The sequence below is a fragment of the Nothobranchius furzeri genome, chromosome 1, assembly GCF_043380555.1.
Source record: "Nothobranchius furzeri strain GRZ-AD chromosome 1, NfurGRZ-RIMD1, whole genome shotgun sequence".
Taxonomy (NCBI): Eukaryota; Metazoa; Chordata; class Actinopteri; order Cyprinodontiformes; family Nothobranchiidae; genus Nothobranchius; species Nothobranchius furzeri.
This window is the reverse complement of record NC_091741.1, coordinates 20,283,669-20,306,181: the sequence shown is the minus strand read 5'-3', so window position 1 is coordinate 20,306,181 and position 22,513 is coordinate 20,283,669. Positions and strand designations below refer to the sequence as shown.

The 22,513-nt window shown below is 40.4% G+C and overlaps 1 long non-coding RNA gene across 1 annotated transcript; it reads left to right on the top strand.

The window, feature by feature from the left end:
- The first annotated feature begins 4,417 nt into the window (after window positions 1-4,417).
- On the top strand, window positions 4,418-5,915 carry LOC139071724 (uncharacterized). The gene is made up of 4 exons (XR_011521587.1): window positions 4,418-4,547; window positions 5,084-5,179; window positions 5,270-5,357; window positions 5,816-5,915. It is a non-coding gene; the product is annotated as an uncharacterized lncRNA (long non-coding RNA).
- The last annotated feature ends 16,598 nt before the right edge of the window (window positions 5,916-22,513 follow it).

Below are 22,513 nucleotides of genomic sequence, written 5' to 3'. Positions count from 1 at the left end.
GTTGTAGGGGCTGTTGATTGGAGTACACTAAAACAAACCTGATCTCTCTAGGACATTCAGAAGCCAAGTTATAAGCCCACAAATGTGTAACTGGACTACTTCTTTAAATTGACACCAGATACGGTGACCTTTGGGACATGGTTTGACCCCCTATAGGAATGTGCGATCATCTTGAAACGTTCAGATCACGTACAACTCAATAGATTCTACCTTCCTGTAACATTTCAGCCTGATTGGACCTTGTTTTCACACAAATGAACCCAGAATGATGTGAAATTGTGCTTCGTACAACATAATTCTGGGTGCCATTTAAAAACCATAAGTGCTAATGAATCCATTCCTTTTTGAGGTTGTAGGGGCTGTTGATTGGAGTACACTAAAACAAACCTGATCTCTCTAGGACATTCAGAAGCCAAGTTATAAGCCCACAAATGTGTAACTGGACTACTTCTTTAAATTGACACCAGATCCGGTGACCTTTGGGACATGGTTTGACCCCCTTAGGAAAGTGCTATCATCATGAAATGTTCAGATCACTTACAACTCAATAGATTCTACCTTCCTTTAACATTTCAGCCTGATTGGACCTTGTTTTCACACAAATGAACCCAGAATGATGTGAAATTGTGCTTCGTGCAACATAATTCTGGGTGCCATTTAAAAACCATAAGTGCTAATGACTCCATTCCTTTTTGAGGTTGTAGGGAATGTTGACTGGAGTACAATAAAACAAACCTAATCTCTCTAGGACATTCAGAAGCCAAGTTATAAGCCCTCAAAGGTGTAAATGGACTACTTCTTTAAAGTGACACCCGGCCCGGTGACCTTTGGGACATGGTTTGACCCCCTATAGGAATGTGTGATCATCATGAAATGTTCAGATCACTTACAACTCAATAGATTCTACCTTCTTCTAACGTTTCAGCCTGATTGGACCTTGTTTTCACACAAATGAACCCAGAATGATGTGAAATTTTGCTTAGTGCAGCATAATTCTGGGTGCCATTTACAAACCATAAGTGCTAATGACTCCATTCCTTTTTGTGGTTGTAGGGGCTGTTGGTTGGAGTACATTAAAACAAACCTGATCTCTCTAGGACATTCAGAAGCCAAGTTATAAGCCCACAAATGTGTAACTGGACTACTTCTTTAAATTGACACCAGATCCGGTGACCTTTGGGACATGGTTTGACCCCCTTAGGAAAGAGCTATCATCATGAAACGTTCAGATCACTTACAACTCAATAGATTCTACCTTCCTGTGATGTTTCAGCCTGATTGGACGTTGTTTTCACACAAATGAACCCAGAATGATGTGAAATTGTGCTTTGTGCAACATAATTCTGGGTGCCATTTACAAACCATAAGTGCTAATGACTCCATTCCTTTTTGTGGTTGTATGGGCTGTTGATTGGAGTACACTAAAACAAACCTAACCTCTCTAGGACATTCAGAATCCAAGTTATAAGCCCACAAATGTGTAACTGGACTGCTTCTTTAAAGTGACACCAGGCCCGGTGAACTTTGGGACATGGTTTGACCCCCTATAGGAATGTGCGATCATCTTGAAACGTTCAGATCACTTACAACTCAATAGATTCTACCTTCCTGTAACATTTCAGCCTGATTGGACCTTGTTTTCACACAAATGGACCCAGAATGATGTGAAATTGTGCTTCGTGCAACATAATTCTGGGTGCCATTTACAAACCATAAGTGCTAATGACTCCATTCCTTTTTGTGGTTGTAGGGGCTGTTGATTGGAGTATACTAAAACAAACCTGATCTCTCTAGGACATTCAGAAGCCAAGTTATAAGCCCACAAATGTGTAACTGGACTACTTCTTTAAATTGACACCAGATCTGGTGACCTTTGGGACATGGTTTGACCCCCTTAGGAAAGTGCTATCATCATGAAACGTTCAGATCACTTTCAACTCAATAGATTCTACCTTCCTGTAACGTTTCAGCCTGATTGGACCTTGTTTTCACACAAATGAACCCAGAATGATGTGAAATTGTGCTTCGTGCAACATAATTCTGGGTGCCATTTACAAACCATAAGTGCTAATGACTCCATTCCTTTTTGTGGTTGTAGGGGCTGTTGATTGGAGAACAGTAAAACAAACCTAACCTCTCTAGGACATTCAGAAGCCAAGTTATAAGCCCACAAAGGTGTAACTGGACTGCTTCTTTAAGGTGACACCAGGCCCGGTGACCTTTGGGACATGGTTTGACCCCCTATAGGAATGCGCGATCATCTTGAAATGTTCAGATCACTTACAACTCAATAGATTCTACCTTCCTCTAACGTTTCAGCCTGATTGGACCTTGTTTTCACACAAATGAACCCAGAATGATGTGAAATTGTGCTTCGTGCAACATAATTCTGGGTGCCATTTAAAAACCATAAGTGCTAATGACTCCATTCCTTTTTGTGGTTGTAGGGGCTGTTGATTGGAGTATACTAAAACAAACCTGATCTCTCTAGGACATTCAGAAGCCAAGTTATAAGCCCACAAAGGTGTAACTGGACGACTACTTTAAATTGACACCAGATCCGGTGACCTTTGGGACATTGTTTGACCCCCTTAGGAAAGTGCTATCATCATGAAACGTTCAGATCACTTACAACTCAATAGATTCTACCTTCCTGTAACGTTTCAGCCTGACTGGACCTTGTTTTCACACAAATGAACCCAGAATGATGTGAAATTGTGCTTCGTGCAACAAAATTCTGGGTGCCATTTACAAACCATAAGTGCTAATGACTCCATTCCTTTTTGTGGTTGTAGGGGCTGTTGGTTGGAGTACATTAAAACAAACCTGATCTCTCTAGGACATTCAGAAGCCAAGTTATAGGCCCACAAAGGTGTAACTGGACTACTTCTTTAAATTGACACCAGATCCGGTGACCTTTGGGACATTGTTTGACCCCCTTAGGAAAGTGCTATCATCATGAAATGTTCAGATCACTTACAACTCAATATATTCTACCTTCCTGTAACGTTTCAGCCTGATTGGACCTTGTTTTCACACAAATGAACCCAGAATGATGTGAAATTGTGCTTTGTGCAGCATAATTCTGGGTGCCATTTACAAACCATAAGTGCTAATGACTCCATTCCTTTTTGTGGTTGTAGGGGCTGTTGATTGGAGTATACTAAAACAATTCTAACCTCTCTAGGACATTCAGAAGCCAAGTTATAAGCCCACAAATGTGTAACTGGACTACTTCTTTAAATGGACACCAGATCCGGTGACCTTTGGGACATGGTTTGACCCCCTTAGGAAAGTCTATCATCATGAAACGGTCAGATTACTTAAAACTCAATAGATTCTACCTTCCTGTAACATTTCAGCCTGATTGGACCTTGTTTTCACACAAATGAACCCAGAATGATGTGAAATTGTGCTTCGTGCAACATAATTCTGGGTGCCATTTAAAAACCATAAGTGCTAATGACTCCATTCCTTTTTGAATTTGTAGGGGCTGTTGATTGGAGTACACTAAAACAAACCTGATCTCTCTAGGACATTCAGAAGCCAAGTTATAAGCCCTCAAAGGTGTAAATGGACTACTTCTTTAAAGTGACACCAGGCCCGGTGACCTTTGGGACATGGTTTGACCCCCTATAGGAATGTGCGATCATCATGAAACGTTCAGATCACTTACAACTCAATAGATTCTACCTTCTTGTAACGTTTCAGCCTGATTGGACCTTGTTTTCACACAAATGAACCCAGAATGATGTGAAATTGTGCTTAGTGCAGCATAATTCTGGGTGCCATTTACAAACCATAAGTGCTAATGACTCCATTCCTTTTTGTGGTTGTAGGGGCTGTTGGTTGGAGTACATTAAAACAAACCTGATCTCTCTAGGACATTCAGAAGCCAAGTTATAAGCCCACAAATGTGTAACTGGACTACTTCTTTAAAGGAGACATAACATGAAAAACCCACTTTTTTATCCATTAACACGGTGTGTTTCACATTTTAAGTGTCTAAGTGAGCAAAAAGGCTTATATTATTCACTGGAGTTGCTATTTAGATATTTAATAATTAAGTTTTGGGCATATTTGTCCACCCGTTCAGTTTTTACATTATCTATTACATCAGTAATTAAGTGAGGATAACTACCAAATATGGTAATGGCCCTCGGCTAAACACAGAGCCAATCCGCCATTTTTTCTTCTCGCTAAGATTTTTTGTAGTCCTATTGGAAAAATGCAGAATGTCTGGTTATTTTAGCCACACACAGCTCAAGAAATTTGATAACTTATAAGATGAAATATCACACATTGGGCCTTTAAGGAAGGGTGGTGTGGCAGTATTTAAACCCAGGAGCTGATGACACTACTGCTAAAAAAAACACAGAAGAAAAAGTAGTGTGTTTGCGTTTGTTTGTTTGTGTGTGTGTGTGTGCGTGCGCGCGTGGTTCGTTCGTTCTGTCTCCAGGCTAGTGGCTAAGTACTGAGGGCTTCATCTATCTAAAAGGAGTTATTTCCATCTGAATTTGGCAGCACCGGGACACAGCAGCAGAGCGGTAAGCTTCATATCACTCTAAAATGTCGACAAACTTTACTTTAGATTTACGGGCATTAGCAGCACTAAAGCGTTAGCATCCGGCTTGCTATCGCTAGCACAGTATGCTAGTAAAGTTAGCACCCAGATTAATGTGGATTTGGCTGATTTTCGTGGAATAAAACGTGATTTCTGATCAACTCCTTCTTTTACACCAGATGATAACCTCCCACTGATTGTAACAGCAGAGAGCCTGTGTGTTATTCTACATGAGTGTGATGTAATCTTAGCATCCAGTAAATAAAGTCCCATATCAGCTAAAATGCAGCGTGACAAAGTCATTAAAGTGCGTCAACACAGTGGATTTAATAGAGTTTTAAAGAACGATCTCTAAGTGAAGTGAGGTTAGTTTTTTGTCTCACTGCAGATATAAAAACTAACTCTGCATCAGTCAGACGCAGCAAAGCTCACCGTCTGTATGAGCGTGAGCGTCGGAAAGCTGATAAAATTGGCTGTAAAATAATTAAAACAAAGTAAAAATGTTCCTTTGCTTTTTAGAGTCCACATCCAGAAGACTGGAGCCGTGTTTCACTGACAGGCTGTCAGACTAACGCCCTGATGAGCTCAGCTGGGACAAACTGGTCTGATGTTTAGGTAAGTGAAGATCTGCTTCTCCAAGTCCTTGAGATGCTAGTAAAAAATAATTTAGCCAGCTTGCTAATGTTACTTTTCTTCTCCTCTAAGGAACACAGAACGTTCAGATGTTGGCGTTTCACGTCACCTACTGAGGAAGGAGACCCACCAGTAAAGAGACGGTCTGGACCAGACCAAAGTGAGTGATGACACACCTCAGCCACCCTCATCATTAAGAACACCTCACCCCCTGAATCACTCCGTCTGATGACAGCAGAGTGATTTATTTGATGTTTTACTTGTTTAGTCTGTTTAGAAATTATTGAATTACATTATTTTCTGTAATCGACCATCTGATCTGGATGTGTGCAGAATAACTTTCCCCAAATTCAGCAGCAGCTGGCCTACAAAAACAGCTGCAGCATGTAGTAAGTCTGTCTGCACTGCTCTCTAATGAGCTTCCTTTCATAAGGAATCATTTGTATAATTTTAGTGTCACTATTTTATTACATTTGTAGGAAAACATGAAGTCACTGCAGCAAAGTGAACTTGTGAACAAACACAAACGTGACTATAAACATGAAAGCTAAAGAAACAACTTTCCTAAAGCTGCTTGTAAACAAAATATGTCATTAAAGTTATTGTCTATCATTGCAGAATATGGCGATGACATCATGGAACTGGTCTTTGGAAAAGTTTTCCCTGAACCAACTCCGTTTCTAGATGAGGTAGAGAAGATCTGCATCTCACCAACTCTGGTCTCAGTATTCAGACAACGGAGGTCTCCCACTGTTGTCCAGGACCAGTTTGAAGCCCACATACTGCCCCTCCCTCATCATCAGGAAACATCAATCCGTATCCTGAGGACAACAGAAGACGGCAGGAGGACAGGAACTCTGAGACCTAGACACCACCAGCACCGAGACACAAAGCACCTGTGTGCACAACGCCTGTTTTAACTACTAAAGCCTGTTTATTATATTGTTCTACTTATTTGCTGTGAGGTTAATACTTAGAAAATTTGTATATTAATGTAAACAATAAAAAAAAATCACTGATTGTATGCTTTCTTTTAGATGTAATGGTCCAAACTCAGCCTTGTAGACATTTATTGCATCCTGTAGGTAAATACACAGAACAGGCTCAGGTCCAGGATGACCCAGCATGCTCTTCCATTCTGGCTGTTAGGGATTGTATCAATAACTCAATGCCTACTGATGTTTTCACCTAACGGTATTTATTTAGAATGCAGGTAAGATTTAACTATATTTGTTAGCAAAGCAGACTGATCTTGGGAATTTCACTGCAGCACTGATGTCCACCTCTCTGTACACATTAGAGAGAATTACCACTTTACAGCTAAACACATTTAATAAAGATATAGGCTACGCATTGCAGACAATAAAAACAAAGTTGTAAGCATTAGAATTATAATGATGACATTAAAGAACACTTGGAGGAATGTTCTTTATTTTTGACTAGAATCTCAACTCTTTAAATTAAAATGTAACTGCTTTTTATCCATTTTCAGCCATTAAGACACCCAATATAAAATAAGACTACTTATAAAATTATTTATAATTATATGTATGTATATAGATAGAGATCTTAATAAAATATATTCTTTGAATGGTGTTTTAATGAGCTGTATCATTTTTTACAGAAATAAGCAAGCAGCATTCCTTGTGTGTGTGTGTGTGTGTGTGCGCGCGCGCGTGTGCCTGCTCGCTTGTCCCTCCGTCGGCCGTGACGGGTGTGTGTGAGTGACTACAGACAAATGCATGAGAGAGTTAGCAGCCATGAAACAGCTTGATGAACTACTCTCCCCATGTGTTTTAAAAATGCTAATATGCTATGCTAAATCTGCTATGCTAAATAATGATTTCTCTATAGAACTACAAAGTCCGACTGGGGGAGGAGAGTACAGGACTGCACTATGGAGGGGGGCGGAGTTTACAGCTCCTCCTCCAGTTTAAAGAGACAGTACCCCAAAACGGCTTGTTCTCAAGACTCTCCTCAGAACAGGGGTAGATGAGGGTCTGTAGAGCAACAATAATGAGGAAATCAGACCAAAGAACTGCAGTTCCACTGTTTTTAGACCCCCAACTGAAGGATTTAGATGTAAAAAGGAATAACTTAAAAGCATGTTATGTCTCCTTTAAAGGCCCCGTGTGTGAAATTCACAGAAATCATAGTAAAAAGATCCGACTCTTTAGCACCACGCAGTTTAGAGTCGGTATATCAGCTATTGGAGCCCCCGAGGATCAAAAAGGTTTTTTTTTATCATTATTTAAAACTTTATTAACAAATATAACAAATACAATACAAAATCGTGATGCTGTAAACGGCAGCATGTCATCATCTATTTCCAGCTTTCAAGTCAGCGAACAGGTTAGTTGTTTTCATCTAACTTATTTTATTAATTTAATCTAAATAGGTTTTGAATAAGAAAAACTTTTTTATGTCAGTTATGTTTGCTAATAGCAAACGGCAGCTAGTTAGTGATGACTTCTGACTACAAAAAATGACAATATTTTGTTCATTTTATTTGAGAAATGTTATATTTCTATTTGCCATTTTGGAAATATACAAGGTAGTGTAGTCTGTAATTGTTTTCTCTCCGTAAACAGAGTCAGATATCATCCGATGGTTCATCAGTGGAGACAGACAGAGGACGAGGGAGAGGAAGAGGGCGAGGAAGAGGGAGAGGACAGACGTGTGCCAGCGCACAGAGAGGCAGAGGTGTTAGACATGCGACAGAAGCAGGGCAAGCATCCCAAGATGAAGGAGCCGAATTTGCTCAAACCAGCCGCAACGTCCCACGCACAAGAGGAAGAGGCAGAGCTGCAATAAAGTCTAGAAGATCGGCGCTTTCAAGAGCTGATGAGGAGAGTCGAGGAGCTTCAAAGGGAAAGAAGAGCAGAAATTGAGGTTTGTGTAAGATAATGAGCAAATTAATAATTATCTGGGTCAATATATGCCGTCCTGTCACTCATTTCATTCATATAAGTACATACGGTAATTCTATTTAACCGTATAGCAAGTGTTTGGAATTATATGTAGTTTTGTAAAACATTCAGTGTCCTACTTCTTTCCTAATACATATTATTTGTTTTTGATAGTACCTTTATTTTAGGAATTAGCCATTTAATATATATATTATTAATCAGCTACTCTTATAAACTTGTTAAAACATTTACAAAACATTGCTTTCTACTGTAATTCAATTAAAATAATCTTACAAAAATTCTAATCCTACTTTTCCCCCCAGCGCCTTGTACAGGGCATGAGCCTGGAGGACCACCGTCATCTCACCTCTCAACTTTTGGAAAGACAGCCAGGTCTGGTTTTTGATGTTTTGTTGGACAACCAACGCCGAGATAGGCACACCACACCCGTGCAGGCCCCTGCGTTAACATGGTGTACTTGTGGCAATTGCACAGATATGCCAACAGATGCAGAGCGCAAATGCTGTGGACAAGACTCTGTAAACTGTATAAGCCTTCTGCCCCATTTTAGACTTTACTGTTTGGATGAAGGTGTCCTGAGGATCCATCGTCAGTACAGAGCAGACCTCACCGTATTAGGACAGATTAGGGAACCAGGCGATGACAACAGGGAATACAGGTATGCTGCCTACCGGCACTTCATTTTCTGGCAGCATGGGTCACTTGGACATGGAAATCGAAGATTCATCCCAAGTTGCTGTGTGGTCAAAATTAGGGAGAAATTTCCAGACCCTCATGGACAGTATACTGGTTTTCTTCCGGGAGTGTAACTGGTCAAAAGTTTACATGGGTTGTTGAAGTGTTTCTGATATTTTGTACACCTTTATATTGTAATTTATTATGTTGAATAAGTATTTTAGATAAATATTTTTTGAAACCCCAATGTTAGTGTTGTACAATAATGACAAATTTAGAGGTGGCTACTCTTCAGCCATGTATACTCTTGTAATGTGAAAAAAAAATCACATCTTTACAACTCCATAGTTTTGCATTACATTAGTGAGCTATTAATTTACACTCTTACAGGGTCAAGTCATGAAACAAAAAATATGTAATTTTCTGAAAGACATAAGAAATAAAGAAATTAGTACAGATGCACTTTTATTTGAATTAACCTTATTCAGAGTTTGAACAGACAAATTTGGAACACATTTTAATCTTGAAACATGATTTTACACACTTTAGGATAATAAAGAATAGATCTAACGTAAAAGACTGTGCAGAATTTATGTGCTACTTCAAGTAAAAAGAACAACATGTTAGCACAGTAGTAAAGACATCAAAGTGCAATATCTACATTTTTATGTACATTACATTAGTAACACGCAGCAGGTATAGAATACTCCATGTAAATGTAGACAAGATCGTCACTGGAGGCCTGTAGCTGTGTTGAGTTCTGATACTGTGAAAAAAGTATTGTAAGACAAGTGTAGGTAAAGAACTGAGCTGTAGTCAAAGGATGCTAAAATGACACATACCAAGACCTCGGCTGACTTGGATCTGCACTAGCTCCGAAATAGGTGGTGGAGCGATGGGTGGCACAAGACCGAGCCGTCTGGGGTCATCATCCCTCATTGATCTGGTACGAGGCATCCCAACTCCTCTCGCAAACCTCTCGTTGATTATTTTTGATTGGAGTACTGGAATGTATTCGTAGCCCTTTTCTGATTTTAGTGAATACACACTGTACCTTCTGGCATTCTTATTGTACTTCCGTTTGAATCTAAAAAATAGGACAATTGCATAATGAATTTCTGTCACGACAATGGGACAAACTTAAATAACGTGTAGTAACGTTAATACAGCTTTTTAATTGTAAGTGGTAGGCATTATTTTGGCTCAACTCTGACTGAAAAACAAGGTAAAACCTACATTAGTTGGCCTTCAGCATTCCTGATTGCTGGTCGATTAAGGTGAAAGTTATAATCCAGTGCTGCAAGGAGAACTCTGGCTTCATACACTTTGTAGGAGAAGGCTTGACGCTTGCTGGCATACATCAGAATGTGGTTCTGAAATGACTCAAGCAGGGCTGTTGATCTGTACAAATGAACAGTCAGTATGAGAGAGGACAACTGGTCACATGGCTAATAGCAGGGATGCTCCAAGTCAGTCCTGGAGGGCAGCTAACATGCATATTTAGTTCTGTCCCTGGTTAAATACAGCAGAATCAAATTTATCAGCAGTTCCATTAGCAGGCCTCAGTATAAATTAGACACCTTGAGTGTGTAGGCCAGCAGTTATATCTTCTTTAGTGTCTGTATGCACTGTTATTGTATGCATTATTTTCAGGAAATGTATTTGAGCAATTTTTAAAGTGACACTCAGTTGCTGGGAGGCAAAACAGCTAACGGAGCACCCCTGGCCTACAGCTTCACAAAAAAATACTTAAATAAGTCTCACATGTACCTGAAGTGCAGATATTTATGCACGTCCTTCTGCCAGCGTTTGTTCAAGACAATCTCCACAAGAGCTTTGTGACTCCTGGAATCCTTCTCGATCCACTGCTTCCCCTGCTGGTCATCAAGATGATCATGCTGGCAGTTTCCCATTGCCCATGTGTGAACATTGCAAACATGGTGTAGAATTCCAACCCAATGTGCCTGTGCAAAATTAAACACAATGCAAAACAGTATGAATATGACAGGTTTTTAGGTGGAGTTTGGGATACTATTGGAATTAAAGTTTTCTTACAAGAAACTGCTCTATTGTGGTGGCTGTCTTGCAACACCACCAAAAATGATCGATCGTTAAATCATTACATATGTATACGAAGGCGCATAAACAATAAACAAAAAGAAATGCTTCTGAATTTTAAGATGGTGTGCTACATTTTTGGCACTAGTTAGCATGAGCTGTTTCCCAAATTCTAGCTTACTCCACACAAACTTTGTGTCACAAAGCACACAACTACTACAATGAAGAAATTAAACACACATTTTTAACTTACCTGTCCAAAAGGAAGGTAGCAAGCTCAGCGTGTCTACTGAATCCCTTTTGTAACATGAGGTCTCTCCATCTTGGGAAGGCAACTCCTATATTTACTCTGGTTTTCTCATGATGCCGGTCTTGTTCACTTTTCAAAATCCTTTTTCTTTTACTTGGATGAGACAAACTATCCCGTTTCTCAAGTTTGCTTGTAGAATATGTGTGATCCTCCATCGCTAGAAGTACGGGGTGGCTAGTTTCTTCTTCTTCTTAGTTACTTTGTCAGACTGCATGCTTACAAGGCGCACTTATGCCCCCTGCTGTTTCTTTGAGGTTACATCATTTAAAAACGCAAACATCAAATGCGAAGCTTAATATGTTGTATGTCCCTAAAAGGTCACTGTATTTTAAGATGGCGCATGCCGTATGGAGCACCGGTCTGCTTCTTTTGTCTAAAATATTAAAATATAAAGCTAATAATAATGCTTAGAATAAATGCTTGTTTGAATTATCATTAAAAAAAACAAATTTGAGAATGTGATATAAGAAATTTGATAACTTATAAGATGAAATATCACACATTGGGCCTTTAAATTGACACCAGATCCGGTGACCTTTGGGACATGGTTTGACCCCCTTAGGAAAGTGCTATCATCATGAAACGTTCAGATCGCTTACAACTCAATAGATTCTACCTTCCTGTAACGTTTCAGCCTGATTGGACCTTGTTTTCACACAAATGAACCCAGAATGATGTGAAATTGTGCTTCGTGCAACATAATTCTGGGTGCCATTTACAAACCATAAGTGCTAATGACTCCATTCCTTTTTGTGGTTGTAGGGGCTGTTGATTGGAGAAAACTAAAACAAACCTAACCTCTCTAGGACATTCAGATGCCAAGTTATAAGCCCACAAAGGTGTAACTGGACTGCTTCTTTAAAGTGACACCAGGCCCGGTGACCTTTGGGACATGATTTGACCCCCTATAGGAATGTGCAATCATCTTGAAACGTTCAGATCACTTACAACTCAATAGATTCTACCTTCCTGTAATGTTTCAGCCTGATTGGACCTTGTTTTCACACAAATGAACCCAGAATGATGTGAAATTGTGCTTCGTGCAACATAATTCTGGGTGCCATTTACAAACCATAAGTGCTAATGACTCCATTCCTTTTTGTGGCTGTAGGGGCTGTTGATTGGAGAAAACTAAAACAAACCTAACCTCTCTAGGACATTCAGAAGCCAAGTTATAAGCCCACAAAGGTGTAACTGGACTACTTATTTAAAGTGACACCAGGCCCGGTGAACTTTGGGACATGGTTTGACCCCCTTAGGAAAGTGCTATCATCTTGAAACATTCAGATCACTTACAACTCAATAGATTCTACCTTCCTGTAACGTTTCAGCCTGATTGGACCTTGTTTTCACACAAATGAACCCAGAATGATGTGAAATTGTGCTTCGTGCAACATAATTCTGGGTGCCATTTACAAACCATAAGCACAATTTCACATCATTCTGGGTTCATTTGTGTGAAAACAAGGTCCAATCAGGCTGAAATGTTACAGGAAGGTAGAATCTATTGAGTTGTAATTGATCTGAACGTTTCAAGATGATCGGACATTCCTATAGGGGGTAAAACCATGTCCCAAAGGTCACCGGGCCTGGTGTCACTTTAAAGAAGTAGTCCAGTTACACCTTTGTGGGCTTAAAACTTGGCTTCTGAATGTCCTAGAGAGGTTAGGTTTGTTTTAGTGTACTCCAATCAACAGCCCCTACAACCACAAAAAGCAAGGGAGTCTTTAGAACTTATGGTTTTTAAATGGCACCCAGAATTATGCTGCACTAAGCACAATTTCACATCATTCTGGGTTCATTTGTATGAAAACAAGGTCCAATCAGGCTGAAACGTTACAGGAAGGTAGAATCTATTGAGTTGTAAGTGATCTGAACGTTTCATGATGATAGCACTTTCCTAAGGGGGTCAAACCATGTCCCAAAGGTCACCGGATCTGGTGTCAATTTAAAGAAGTAGTCCAGTTACACATTTGTGGGCTTGTAACTTGGCTTCTGAATGTCCTAGAGAGATCAGGTTTGTTTTAATGTACTCCAACCAACAGCCCCTACAACCACAAAAAGGAATGGAGTCATTAGCACTTATGGTTTGTAAATGGCACCCAGAATTATGTTGCACGGAGCACAATTTCACATCATTCTGGGTCCGTTTGTGTGAAAACAAGGTCCAATCAGGCTGAAACGTTACAAGAAGGTAGAATCTATTGAGTTGTAAGTGATCTGAACGTTTCATGATGATCGCACATTCCTATAGGGGGTCAAACTATGTCCCAAAGGTCACCGGGCCTGGTGTCACTTTAAAGAAGTAGTCCAGTTACACCTTTGAGGGCTTATAACTTGGCTTCTGAATGTCCTAGAGAGATCAGGTTTGTTTTAGTGTACTCCAATCAACAGCCCCTACAACCTCAAAAAGGAATGGAGTCATTAGCACTTAAGGTTTGTAAATGGCACCCAGAATTATGTTGCACGAAGCACAATTTCACATCATTCTGGGTCCATTTGTGTGAAAACAAGGTCCAATCAGGCTGAAACGCTACAAGAAGGTAGAATCTATTGAGTTGTAAGTGATCTGAACGTTTCAAGATGATCGCACATTCCTATAGGGGGTCAAACCATGTCCCAAAGGTCACCGGGCCTGGTGTCACTTTAAAGAAGTAGTCCAGTTACACCTTTGTGGGCTTATAACTTGGCTTCTGAATGTCCTAGAGAGGTTAGGTTTGTTTTAGTGTACTCCAATCAACAGCCCCTACAACCACAAAAAGGAATGGAGTCATTAGCACTTATGGTTTGTAAATGGCACCCAGAATTATGTTGCACGAAGCACAATTTCACATCATTCTGGGTCCATTTGTGTGAAAACAAGGTCCAATCAGGCTGAAACGTTACAGGAAGGTAGAATCTATTGAGTTGTAAGTGATCTGAACGTTTCATGATGATAGCACTTTCCTAAGGGGGTCAAACCATGTCCCAAAGGTCACCGGATCTGGTGTCAATTTAAAGAAGTAGTTCAGTTACAAATTTGTGGGCTTATAACTTGGCTTCTGAATGTCCTAGAGATCAGGTTTGTTTTAGTGTACTCCAATCAACAGCCCCTACAACCACAAAAAGGAATGGAGTCATTAGCACTTATGGTTTGTAAATGGCACCCAGAATTATGTTGCACGAAGCACAATTTCACATCATTCTGGGTCCATTTGTGTGAAAACAAGGTCCAATCAGGCTGAAACGTTACAGGAAGGTAGAATCTATTGAGCTGTAAGTGATCTGAACGTTTCATGATGATAGCACTTTCCTAAGGGGGTCAAACCATGTCCCAAAGGTCACCGGATCTGGTGTCAATTTAAAGAAGTAGTTCAGTTACACATTTGTGGGCTTATAACTTGGCTTCTGAATGTCCTAGAGAGATCAGGTTTGTTTTAGTGTACTCCAATCGACAGCCCCTACAACCACAAAAAGGAAAGGAGCACTTAAGGTTTGTAAATGGCACCCAGAATTATGTTGCACGAAGCACAATTTCACATCATTCTGGGTCCATTTATGTGAAAACAAGGTCCAATCAGGCTGAAACGCTACAAGAAGGTAGAATCTATTGAGTTGTAAGTGATCTGAACGTTTCAAGATGATCGCACATTCCTATAGGGGGTAAAACCATGTCCCAAAGGTCACCGGGCCTGGTGTCACTTTAAAGAAGTAATCCAGTTACACCTTTGTGGGCTTATAACTTGGCTTCTGAATGTCCTAGAGAGGTTAGGTTTGTTTTAGTGTACTCCAATCAACAGCCCCTACAACCACAAAAAGGAATGGAGTCATTAGCACTTATGGTTTGTAAATGGCACCCAGAATTATGTTGCACGAAGCACAATTTCACATCATTCTGGGTTCATTTGTGTGAAAACAAGGTCCAATCAGGCTGAAACGTTACAGGAAGGTAGCATCTATTGAGTTGTAAGTGATCTGAACGTTTCATGATGATAGCACTTTCCTAAGGGGGTCAAACTATGTCCCAAAGGTCACCGGATCTGGTGTCAATTTAAAGAAGTAGTCCAGTTACACATTTGTGGGCTTATAACTTTGCTTCTGAATGTCCTAGAGAGATCAGATTTGTTTTAGTGTACTCCAATCAACAGCCCCTACAACCACAAAAAGGAATGGAGTCATTAGCACTTATGGTTTGTAAATGGCACCCAGAATTATGTTGCACGAAGCACAATTTCACATCATTCTGGGTCCATTTGTGTGAAAACAAGGTCCAATCAGGCTGAAACCTTACAAGAAGGTAGAATCTATTGAGTTGTAAGTGATCTGAACGTTTCATGATGATCGCACATTCCTATAGGGGGTCAAACCATGTCCCAAAGGTCACCGGGCCTGGTGTCACTTTAAAGTAGTCCAGTTACACCTTTGAGGGCTTATAACTTGGCTTCTGAATGTCCTAGAGAGATCAGGTTTGTTTTAGTGTACTCCAATCAACAGCCCCTACAACCTCAAATAGGAATGGAGTCATTAGCACTTATGGTTTGTAAATGGCACCCAGAATTATGTTGCACGAAACACAATTTCACATCATTCTGGGTTCATTTGTGTGAAAACAAGGTCCAATCAGGCTGAAACGTTACAGGAAGGTAGAATCTATTGAGTTGTAAGTGATCTGAACGTTTCATGATGATAGCACTTTCCTAAGGGGGTCAAACCATGTCCCAAAGGTCACCGGATCTGGTGTCAATTTAAAGAAGTAGTCCAGTTACACATTTGTGGGCTTATAACTTGGCTTCTGAATGTCCTAGAGAGATCAGGTTTGTTTTAATGTACTCCAATCAACAGCCCCTACAACCACAAAAAGGAATGGAGTCATTAGCACTTATGGTTTGTAAATGGCACCCAGAATTATGTTGCACGAAGCACAATTTCACATCATTCTGGGTCCATTTGTGTGAAAACAAGGTCCAATCAGGCTGAAACGTTACAGGAAGGTAGAATCTATTGAGTTGTAAGTGATCTGAACGTTTCATGATGATAGCACTTTCCTAAGGGGGTCAAACCATGTCCCAAAGGTCACCGGATCTGGTGTCAATTTAAAGAAGTAGTTCAGTTAAACATTTGTGGGCTTATAACTTGGCTTCTGAATGTCCTAGAGATCAGGTTTGTTTTAGTGTACTCCAATCAACAGCCCCTACAACCACAAAAAGGAATGGAGTCATTAGCACTTATGGTTTGTAAATGGCACCCAGAATTATGTTGCACGAAGCACAATTTCACATCATTCTGGGTCCATTTGTGTGAAAACAAGGTCCAATCAGGCTGAAACGTTACAGGAAGGTAGAATCTATTGAGCTGTAAGTGATCTGAACGTTTCATGATGATAGCACTTTCCTAAGGGGGTCAAACCATGTCCCAAAGGTCACCGGATCTGGTGTCAATTTAAAGAAGTAGTTCAGTTACACATTTGTGGGCTTATAACTTGGCTTCTGAATGTCCTAGAGAGATCAGGTTTGTTTTAGTGTACTCCAATCGACAGCCCCTACAACCACAAAAAGGAATGGAGCACTTAAGGTTTGTAAATGGCACCCAGAATTATGTTGCACGAAGCACAATTTCACATCATTCTGGGTCCATTTATGTGAAAACAAGGTCCAATCAGGCTGAAACGCTACAAGAAGGTAGAATCTATTGAGTTGTAAGTGATCTGAACGTTTCAAGATGATCGCACATTCCTATAGGGGGTAAAACCATGTCCCAAAGGTCACCGGGCCTGGTGTCACTTTAAAGAAGTAGTCCAGTTACACCTTTGTGGGCTTATAACTTGGCTTCTGAATGTCCTAGAGAGGTTAGGTTTGTTTTAGTGTACTCCAATCAACAGCCCCTACAACCACAAAAAGGAATGGAGTCATTAGCACTTATGGTTTGTAAATGGCACCCAGAATTATGTTGCACGAAGCACAATTTCACATCATTCTGGGTTCATTTGTGTGAAAACAAGGTCCAATCAGGCTGAAACGTTACAGGAAGGTAGAATCTATTGAGTTGTAAGTGATCTGAACGTTTCATGATGATAGCACTTTCCTAAGGGGGTCAAACTATGTCCCAAAGGTCACCGGATCTGGTGTCAATTTAAAGAAGTAGTCCAGTTACACATTTGTGGGCTTATAACTTTGCTTCTGAATGTCCTAGAGAGATCAGATTTGTTTTAGTGTACTCCAATCAACAGCCCCTACAACCACAAAAAGGAATGGAGTCATTAGCACTTAAGGTTTGTAAATGGCACCCAGAATTATGTTGCACGAAGCACAATTTCACATCATTCTGGGTTCATTTGTGTGAAAACAAGGTCCAATCAGGCTGAAACATTACAGGAAGGTAGAATCTATTGAGTTGTAAGTGATCTGAACGTTTCAAGATGATCGCACATTCCTATAGGGGGTAAAACCATGTCCCAAAGGTCACCGGGCCTGGTGTCACTTTAAAGAAGTAGTCCAGTTACACCTTTGTGGGCTTATAACTTGGCTTCTGAATGTCCTAGAGAGGTTAGGTTTGTTTTAGTGTACTCCAATCAACAGCCCCTACAACCACAAAAAGCAATGGAGTCATAAGAACTTATGGTTTTTAAATGGCACCCAGAATTATGCTGCACTAAGCACAATTTCACATCATTCTGGGTTCATTTGTGTGAAAACAAGGTCCAATCAGGCTGAAACGTTACAGGAAGGTAGAATCTATTGAGTTGTAAGTGATCTGAACGTTTCATGATGATAGCACTTTCCTAAGGGGGTCAAACCATGTCCCAAAGGTCACCGGATCTGGTGTCAATTTAAAGAAGTAGTCCAGTTACACATTTGTGGGCTTATAACTTGAATTCTGAATGTCCTAGAGAGATCAGGTTTGTTTTAATGTACTCCAACCAACAGCCCCTACAACCACAAAAAGGAATGGAGTCATTCGCACTTATGGTTTGTAAATGGCACCCAGAATTATGTTGCACGAAGCACAATTTCACATCATTCTGGGTCCATTTGTGTGAAAACAAGGTCCAATCAGGCTGAAACCTTACAAGAAGGTAGAATCTATTGAGTTGTAAGTGATCTGAACGTTTCATGATGATCGCACATTCCTATAGGGGGTCAAACCATGTCCCAAAGGTCACTGGGCCTGGTGTCACTTTAAAGTAGTCCAGTTACACCTTTGAGGGCTTATAACTTGGCTTCTGAATGTCCTAGAGAGATCAGGTTTGTTTTAGTGTACTCCAATCAACAGCCCCTACAACCTCAAATAGGAATGGAGTCATTAGCACTTATGGTTTGTAAATGGCACCCAGAATTATGTTGCACGAAGCACAATTTCACATCATTCTGGGTTCATTTGTGTGAAAACAAGGTCCAATTAGGCTGAAACGATACAGGAAGGTAGAATCTATTGAGTTGTAAGTGATCTGAACGTTTCATGATGATAGCTCTTTCCTAAGGGGGTCAAACCATGTCCCAAAGGTCACCGGATCTGGTGTCAATTTAAAGAAGTAGTCCAGTTACACATTTGTGGGCTTATAACTTGGCTTCTGAATGTCCTAGAGAGATCAGGTTTGTTTTAGTGTACTCCAATCAACAGCCCCTACAACCACAAAAAGGAATGGAGTCATTAGCACTTATGGTTTGTAAATGGCACCCAGAATTATGTTGCACGAAGCACAATTTCACATCATTCTGGGTTCATTTGTGTGAAAACAAGGTCCAATCAGGCTGAAACGTTACAGGAAGGTAGAATCTATTGAGTTGTAAGTGATCTGAATGTTTCATGATGATAGCGCTTTCCTAAGGGGGTCAAACCATGTCCCAAAGGTCACCGGATCTGGTGTCAATTTAAAGAAGTAGTTCAGTTACACATTTGTGGGCTTATAACTTGGCTTCTGAATGTCCTAGAGAGATCAGATTTGTTTTAGTGTACTCCAATCAACAGCCCCTACAACCACAAAAAGGAATGGAGTCATTAGCACTTATGGTTTGTAAATGGCACCCAGAATTATGTTGCACGAAGCACAATTTCACATCATTCTGGGTCCATTTGTGTGAAAACAAGGTCCAATCAGGCTGAAACGTTACAGGAAGGTAGAATCAACTGAGTTGTAAGTGATCTGAACGTTTCATGATGATAGCACTTTCCTAAGGGGGTCAAACCATGTCCCAAAGGTCACCGGATCTGGTGTCAATTTAAAGAAGTAGTTCAGTTACACATTTGTGGGCTTATAACTTGGCTTCTGAATGTCCTAGAGAGATCAGGTTTGTTTTAGTGTACTCCAATCAACAGCCCCTATAACCACAAAAAGGAATGGAGTCATTAGCACTTATGGTTTGTAAATGGCACCCAGAATTATGTTGCACGAAGCACAATTTCACATCATTCTGGGTTCATTTGTGTGAAAACAAGGTCCAATCAGGCTGAAACGTTACAGGAAGGTAGAATCTATTGAGTTGTAAGTGATCTGAATGTTTCATGATGATAGCGCTTTCCTAAGGGGGTCAAACCATGTCCCAAAGGTCACCGGATCTGGTGTCAATTTAAAGAAGTAGTTCAGTTACACATTTGTGGGCTTATAACTTGGCTTCTGAATGTCCTAGAGAGATCAGATTTGTTTTAGTGTACTCCAATCAACAGCCCCTACAACCACAAAAAGGAATGGAGTCATTAGCACTTATGGTTTGTAAATGGCACCCAGAATTATGTTGCACGAAGCACAATTTCACATCATTCTGGGTTCATTTGTGTGAAAACAAGGTCCAATCAGGCTGAAACGTTACAGGAAGGTAGAATCTATTGAGTTGTAAGTGATCTGAACGTTTCATGATGATAGCACTTTCCTAAGGGGGTCAAACCATGTCCCAAAGGTCACCGGATCTGGTGTCAATTTAAAGAAGTAGTCCAGTTACACATTTGTGGGCTTATAACTTGGCTTCTGAATGTCCTAGAGAGATCAGGTTTGTTTTAATGTACTCCAATCAACAGCCCCTACAAGCACAAAAAGGAATGGAGTCATTAGCACTTATGGTTTGTAAATGGCACCCAGAATTATGTTGCACGAAGCACAATTTCACATCATTCTGGGTCCATTTGTGTGAAAACAAGGTCCAATTAGGCTGAAACGCTACAGGAAGGTAGAATCTATTGAGTTGTAAGTGATCTGAACGTTTCATGATGATAGCGCTTTCCTAAGGGGGTCAAACCATGTCCCAAAGGTCACCGGGCCTGGTGTCACTTTAAAGTAGTCCAGTTACACCTTTGAGGGCTTATAACTTGGCTTCTGAATGTCCTAGAGAGATCAGGTTTGTTTTAGTGTACTCCAATCAACAGCCCCTACAACCTCAAATAGGAATGGAGTCATTAGCACTTATGGTTTGTAAATGGCACCCAGAATTATGTTGCACGAAGCACAATTTCACATCATTCTGGGTTCATTTGTGTGAAAACAAGGTCCAATTAGGCTGAAACGATACAGGAAGGTAGAATCTATTGAGTTGTAAGTGATCTGAACGTTTCATGATGATAGCTCTTTCCTAAGGGGGTCAAACCATGTCCCAAAGGTCACCGGATCTGGTGTCAATTTAAAGAAGTAGTCCAGTTACACATTTGTGGGCTTATAACTTGGCTTCTGAATGTCCTAGAGAGATCAGGTTTGTTTTAGTGTACTCCAATCAACAGCCCCTACAACCACAAAAAGGAATGGAGTCATTAGCACTTATGGTTTGTAAATGGCACCCAGAATTATGTTGCACGAAGCACAATTTCACATCATTCTGGGTTCATTTGTGTGAAAACAAGGTCCAATCAGGCTGAAACGTTACAGGAAGGTAGAATCTATTGAGTTGTAAGTGATCTGAATGTTTCATGATTATAGCGCTTTCCTAAGGGGGTCAAACCATGTCCCAAAGGTCACCGGATCTGGTGTCAATTTAAAGAAGTAGTTCAGTTACACATTTGTGGGCTTATAACTTGGCTTCTGAATGTCCTAGAGAGATCAGGTTTGTTTTAGTGTACTCCAATCAACAGCCCCTACAACCACAAAAAGGAATGGAGTCATTAGCACTTATGGTTTGTAAATGGCACCCAGAATTATGTTGCACGAAGCACAATTTCACATCATTCTGGGTTCATTTGTGTGAAAACAAGGTCCAATCAGGCTGAAACGTTACAGGAAGGTAGAATCTATTGAGTTGTAAGTGATCTGAATGTTTCATGATGATAGCGCTTTCCTAAGGGGGTCAAACCATGTCCCAAAGGTCACCGGATCTGGTGTCAATTTAAAGAAGTAGTTCAGTTACACATTTGTGGGCTTATAACTTGGCTTCTGAATGTCCTAGAGAGATCAGATTTGTTTTAGTGTACTCCAATCAACAGCCCCTACAACCACAAAAAGGAATGGAGTCATTAGCACTTATGGTTTGTAAATGGCACCCAGAATTATGTTGCACGAAGCACAATTTCACATCATTCTGGGTCCATTTGTGTGAAAACAAGGTCCAATCAGGCTGAAACGTTACAGGAAGGTAGAATCTACTGAGTTGTAAGTGATCTGAACGTTTCATGATGATAGCACTTTCCTAAGGGGGTCAAACCATGTCCCAAAGGTCACCGGATCTGGTGTCAATTTAAAGAAGTAGTTCAATTACACATTTGTGGGCTTATAACTTGGCTTCTGAATGTCCTAGAGAGATCAGGTTTGTTTTAGTGTACTCCAATCAACAGCCCCTATAACCACAAAAAGGAATGGAGTCATTAGCACTTATGGTTTGTAAATGGCACCCAGAATTATGTTGCACGAAGCACAATTTCACATCATTCTGGGTTCATTTGTGTGAAAACAAGGTCCAATCAGGCTGAAACGTTACAGGAAGGTAGAATCTATTGAGTTGTAAGTGATCTGAATGTTTCATGATGATAGCGCTTTCCTAAGGGGGTCAAACCATGTCCCAAAGGTCACCGGATCTGGTGTCAATTTAAAGAAGTAGTTCAGTTACACATTTGTGGGCTTATAACTTGGCTTCTGAATGTCCTAGAGAGATCAGATTTGTTTTAGTGTACTCCAATCAACAGCCCCTACAACCACAAAAAGGAATGGAGTCATTAGCACTTATGGTTTGTAAATGGCACCCAGAATTATGTTGCACGAAGCACAATTTCACATCATTCTGGGTTCATTTGTGTGAAAACAAGGTCCAATCAGGCTGAAACGTTACAGGAAGGTAGAATCTATTGAGTTGTAAGTGATCTGAACGTTTCATGATGATAGCACTTTCCTAAGGGGGTCAAACCATGTCCCAAAGGTCACCGGATCTGGTGTCAATTTAAAGAAGTAGTCCAGTT